Source organism: Vicia villosa, unplaced genomic scaffold (assembly GCF_029867415.1).
Source record: "Vicia villosa cultivar HV-30 ecotype Madison, WI unplaced genomic scaffold, Vvil1.0 ctg.001179F_1_1_2_unsc, whole genome shotgun sequence".
Taxonomy (NCBI): Eukaryota; Viridiplantae; Streptophyta; class Magnoliopsida; order Fabales; family Fabaceae; genus Vicia; species Vicia villosa.
Genome location: NW_026705521.1, coordinates 24,392 through 30,817, shown reverse-complemented (window position 1 = coordinate 30,817; position 6,426 = coordinate 24,392). Strand labels below are relative to the sequence as shown.

General features: G+C 35.7%; 1 long non-coding RNA gene across 1 annotated transcript; it reads right to left on the bottom strand.

Annotated features, from left to right (window-relative positions):
* Positions 1 to 3,658: 3,658 nt before the first annotated feature.
* LOC131633836 (uncharacterized) lies at positions 3,659 to 5,788 on the bottom strand. The gene is made up of 4 exons (XR_009293415.1): positions 4,776 to 5,788; positions 4,586 to 4,699; positions 3,962 to 4,442; positions 3,659 to 3,872 (listed from the first exon to the last, which is right to left on the bottom strand). It is a non-coding gene; the product is annotated as an uncharacterized LOC131633836 (long non-coding RNA).
* Between the last annotated feature and the right edge of the window lie 638 nt (positions 5,789 to 6,426).

Here is a 6,426-nt window from a genome sequence, read left to right as displayed (position 1 = left end):
CTAAGATGGGTTTAGGAGGTGTGCTATGCAAAGTGATAAAGTTGTTGCTTATGCATCGAGACAGTTGAGGGTTCATGAGAAGAATTATCCTACGCATGATTTTGAGCTTGCTGCTGTTGTGTTTGTATTGAAGATTTGGAGACATTATCTCTATGGTTCTATATTTGAAGTATTTAGCAACCATAAGAGTTTGAAGTATTTGTTTGATCAGAAGAATTTGAATATGAGACAACAAAGATGGTTGGAGTTGTTGAAAGACTATGATTTTGGTTTAAATTATCATCCAGGAAAAGCTAATGTTGTGGCTGATGCTTTAAGCCGAAAGACTTTGCATATATCAGCGATGATGGCTAAGGAATTGGAATTGATTGAGAAATTCAGAGATATGAGTTTGGTATGTGAAGTGACACCTAAGAGTGTTAGATTGGGTATGTTGAAGATTAACAATGATTTTCTGGATAGTATCAAGGAAACTCAGAAGCTAGATGTGAAATTGGTAGATTCGATGGTTGGAATCGATCAAGTTGAGAATAATGATGTTAAGTTGGATGCGTAAGGTGTGTTGAGATTTCGTAATCGGATTTGTATTCCCGATGACGTGGATTTGAAAAGAGCGATTCTTGAGGAAGGTCACAGAAGTAATTTGAGTATTCATCCAGGAGCTACTAAGATGTACCAAGATTTAAAGAATTTGTTTTGGTGGCCTGGAATGAAGCGTGACATAGCTCAGTTGGTGTACGCATGTTTGAATTGTCAGAAGTTGAAAGTTGAACATCAGAAGTCTGCAGGGTTAATGCTACCGTTAGAAGTTCCAGAATGGAAATGGGATAACATTTCAATGGATTTTGTGACAAGTTTACAGACTACCATGAGAGGTCATGACTTGATTTGGGTGATCGTTGATAGGCTTAGGAAGTCGGCTCATTTTGTACCTCTTAACATCACATATCCGGTTTCTAAGTTGGCAGAAATTTATACCAGTGTGATTGTTAAGCTGCATGGTGTTCCTTTGTGTATTGTTTCAGATAGAGATCCGAGGTTCACTTCAGATTTTTGGAAGAGTTTGTAAGGAGCATTAGGTTCTAAGTTGAGGTTAAGTTCCGCATATCATCCTCAGACAGATGGTCAGACGGAGAGAATGATTCAGTCTTTAGAGGATTTGTTGAGGGCTTGTGTTCTTGAGCAGGGAGGTACGTGGGATACTTATCTTCCATTGATCGAGTTCACATACAATAATAGTTACCATTCTAGTATTGGAATGACGCCTTTTGAATCATTGTATGGTCGGAGGTGTAGGACTCTGTTGTGTTGGCATGAATCTGGTGAGACTGTAGTACTTGGACCTGAGATTGTTCGATAGACTATCAAGAAATTTAAGTTGATTCGAGAGAAGATGAATACTTCTCAGAGTAGGCAGAAGAGTTATCAAGACAAGAGAATGAAAGATTTGGAATTTCAAGCGGGTGATCATGTATTTTTGAGAGTCACGCCGGTGACCGGTGTGGGGAGAGCATTGAAGTCTAAGAAGCTCACTCCTCGTTTTATTAGACCGTATCAGATTTCGAAGAGGGTTGGGAATGTGGCGTATAGAGTGGCGTTACCGTCGAATCTTTCAAATTTGCACGATGTGTTTCATGTGCCACAACTTCGGAAGTATATTTCTGATCCTTCGCATGTGATCCATATGGATGATGTGCAAGTACGGGATAATCTCACGGTGGGGACTATGCCGATAAGGATTTAGGATCGCGAGATGAAGACGCTTAGAGGCAAGGAGATTTCTTTGGTGAAGGTAGTTTGTTCGAGAGCTACCGGAGAGAGTTTGACGTGGGAGTTGGAAAGCAAGATGCGAGAGTCGTATCCTGAGTTATTTGATTAAGGTAATTTTCGAGGACGAAAATATTCTAAGTGGGGGAGAGTTGTAACGACCGTTTTTATTTCCGTATTTTATTTAATTGTGTGATATGATATTTATTTAATTGATTATGTGTTTAAGTGATTTTGTGTTATTTATTGAATATTATTAGTAAATAGCATAAGTTAGTAAATGTTATGAGCTATTGGGCCTAAGTCGGTATTATTAATTGAGAGGGGCTAAATAGAGCCCATTAGTAATTTGAGGTTTAGTGAGGATTTAACAAAACAATAAAATTGAAGGTTATTGAGGATTAAATCTCATTTGGAAAGATTGTGAAAGAAGAGAAGAGAGAAGAGAAGAGGAGAGGAGAAGCTAGGTCTTGAAGATAGAATTGGCTTCAATCAAAAACCCAAGGTAAGGGTGATATTCTTTCATGATAAATGGTTGTATGATGATGTTTAGGGTGGGCTTTTGATTGTATGTTGTTATCCATGAATATGTGTTATAGAATCTTAGGGTTCATGTTGGATTTTTAGGAATTTGTGGTTGAAATCATGTTTTTAATGATGAATGTTGATGAATGATATTAGCTGATACTATTGTATGCCTTTAATTGCTGATTGATGATGGTTTTGGGTGGTGGGAGCGAGGTTATGCAGGTCTGTCACGTCTGTGATTTTTCTGCATAATCGCACTTCTGCTAAGTAGACCCTAGCTTGCTAAGCGGATGCTTGGTGAAAATTTGAAAATGCAGGAGCTCGCTAAGCGGAGTTGGTCCGCTAAGCGGAGACACGAAGACTGAAAGTTACTGTTTTTAGCCACTTCAAGCGGGGTTATTGAAGATTGAATTCAATAAGTGCGCTTGAGGGTCGCTGAGCGGACCCTGTTATGTAAAACTTGTTCAAACTTTGAGATGATGTAACTTTTGATCCGTAACTCCTTTTTAAGTGCCTTTTGAACCTCTGTGAAACTTTAATTCATGTCTTTCTAATGGATATGATCTGAAAACCTTTGAAAATCCTTTTTGAATCCTTTTCTTGAATTGTATCATTTGATGTTGTAATTGTTGTTGTGAAGTGAAGTATTGTGGTATGATGATACAACATAGTTACATGATTGTGAATGTTGTATTTGTGTGGATGTCACATTCATTGAGTCACATTCATTGCATAAAGAGACGGAGCCTTAATGGCAAAGGCGACGACGGCCTTAATGGCAAATAGCGACGATGTGCCCAATGGCAATTTTGAGATGATGTGAGTTTTACTCCAAATGGTACCACATGCATTTGCATAAGTCGAGTCACATTTGTATTGCATTTGAAATTGCTTTGAATATTATCATATGTTCCTTTATACTGTTTGATACCTCACCCCTTCTGTTTGAATGTTACCCTTTGTTGGTAACGTGCAGGTAACGACGTGGAGTAGACGTTTACCTATTAGTTCGATTCGGTGTGTCTATGCTCTGATACGTAGCACTCGGGGGGATATTCGCGTTGTTCCCTTTGATTGAGACATGTTGGATTAATTGTTGCCATGTTGGCAAAGATGTTATGACTTGAATTTATGTTGTTTTTTTGAATTTCGCTGCGATGTTATAAAGTTGTTTGGATTTGAATGACTAATGATGTATGAGTTCCTCCATTATACGTGTTATGTATCTTTATATATGAGCTTTCATGAGATTTTGTTTAAGTTGATAAATGTGACGCCTCAAATATGTTATTGTTTTTGAGATTTTGCACTCTGATTTTCCTATTAAATTGTAGGGTAGATTTGGGGTGTTACATTCGGAGTAATGAACTTTTCATAAAAGTACCTTGAAATGAAAAATAACAATTTTAAATATCAGTAATCATATAAGTCAAGATACAAAATTAAAATGACGAAGAAACATTTTCATTTATACACACAGACAGTTACATCAATGTACTTATACCAAGAGGCTTCAAGATGAAGATATAGTTGACATATATTGGAGATGATAGATATATATTGATAGAAGAGATGCCCTAAACCATTAATGAATTATAAAAAAAATTAGTATAATTAAGATAAAACAATTAATTAGAATATAGAGTTTAATAAAAAAAATGTTTACCTTCGGAATGTTGTTAACTACACCACGGTTGCAAGAATCATTGTCACTAGGATGTCATGTCTCTACAACTTTATCAAGTGATCGCCTCCCTCCCACTTCAGTATGTTGGCTCTCTAGAATTTCATCTATTGATTGCATTCTTCCCACTTCTTTGGCCTGTTGCCTCTCAACCACGTTTCAGATTCATGTCTCTCTAATATTTCATCATCTTGTGGCCTCTCTTTCTTTTCTATCTCTCTAGTTTCTCACTCTCTAGTGTCTTCAATCTCTTAGTGAATGTATTGAACATGAGATAAATTTTATCAATGTATTCTTATGTAGGCAGAGCTTGACGTGGAAATATGTCTTTAGAACTTACTCCAAAACCATCCCTCCTCACACGCCCATAGTACTCTGGAAGATCTAATACCTGAAATAATATGTTGTTACGAGTAAAGTCTTCTCCTTTCTCTTCTTCAGTTAAAGATTGTGTTAATGACTCCTGGCGTTGATAAGCAAGAAAAACTTATTAACCATCATCTTATGAAAAAGAGTTTAGAAATAATGTGGTATATGAATGACCCACAATATTGGAGTACTTGTTTCCATGTATCATTACCAAAAGAAAAAAAATATTTGACTTACAAATTTATCCATAATTTTTTGAACATTATCATTGTCAATATCTCCATCCTTATTCACATGGGCAGCTTTCCACAACTGAAAACGGGGTATTCTCTCTTCATTTGACTTTTGTTTCTACATACATATTGACAAATTAATAGTTAAAAATATATTTATCATATTCTACAAAAAGTTTATACACATACTTAACCATTTCTCCTTCAAGACGAGCGTACCCCAAACGTGATTTTCTATCAGATTGTTTCTCCAACAAAAGGGTTGCGAAATTCACTACCAAGTCAGTACTTCGGTCTCTTTGACAAGTCCAACCATGGAAACAATATCAACCAGAGTTTTGGTGTTGAATTTGATACTATTTGTAATAGTGAGTTTGGTGATATCAATGATAACCATGTTGGTATTGATATCAATGATTTGAAATCAATTAATTCAACTCTTGCAAGATATTATGATAATAATGGTCAACTCAAGAATTTGACCCTTATCTGTGGCTATCCTATGTAGGTATGGATTGAATATGATGGTGAAAAAAAGAAGATTGATGTTACTTTAGCTCCCATTGATGTTGATAAACCAAAACTACCTTTGATGCCATTTACCAAAGATCTTTCTCCAATTCTTAACAATAGCATGTATGTTGGATTTTCATCAGCTACAGGATCAGTTTTTACTTCTCATTATATCAGATGCAATATATTATAAATTGTAATATGTGAGTAATTTTAAAGTGACTTAAAGTTTCCACTTGATTATGCAGTAGTATCATTATTATTACTCTTAAACAAGAAACATTGAAAAACATTTAGCATCTTTGAATCTTCATGCCACTGACTTGTTCATACACTGTCCTATAGGGTTTTAACAAACAATGTTAAACTAGTTAGGCCACAATCTCCAAATCATATTCAACAACAATGTAAATTAAAAAGAATTAGACAAAACATAAAGCAGTAAGAATTTAAGACAAACTTATTAAATGAAGGGCCCTGTTCTGAACAAGATGAGGATTCAACGTCAAACCAATAACTCTACTTGATGGATCAATGAATTTTTTACTACGTACGACTTCGCTCCACTGCTATCAACCATAAATTTTCTTTCTTAAGCTACACCAATGAAACAAGAACACGACCATTTTACATAATTAACACCGTGTTTCTACGAGGCATTTAATTGAACATGTAACCATTTTAGTAGTAAATTCCTAAAACAATGAATCCACAAATGATTTAAAAAAAAAAATGTTATCAACCGTCATGATTATGACTATATAGAAAAAAGAAGAAAAGACCAATTTTATGATTTCAATTAATGGGAAAAACATTGATATTGTATGAAGAGCATATAATTCTTGTATATCTCATAAAAAGAGCTTGAAATTTCTGGTAGAACAGACTCGGAATGTCATACGCAAGGTTACGACACCTTTTCTGTCATCAGCTTAGCTGAGGCAGTACATACAGATCCCCCAATATTTTGATTACTTCTTGCATTCAGAAGTCCATGAGTGCCGGGATCATATTAGTTCAGTTAACACAAATAACTCTGTTTTGCAAAGGTTTTGTGACAGCACATTCATTAAACCAAACACTGATGTCATGCACGATGTTAAGACATCCAAACTGAACAAACAAATAAACAATGCAAAAACATAAACAACACACAGAATTGTTCACCCAGTTCGGTTCTAATTAACCTACTCTGGGGGCATACCAAGCCAGGGATGAAGTCCACTATTAGCAGTATCAATTCAGAGCTAAACTCCCAGTTTACAACTCCTTACTTAATCACTACCCAATGACCCCTCTACCTAGGTTCTCCCTAGATATGGAATATCTCCA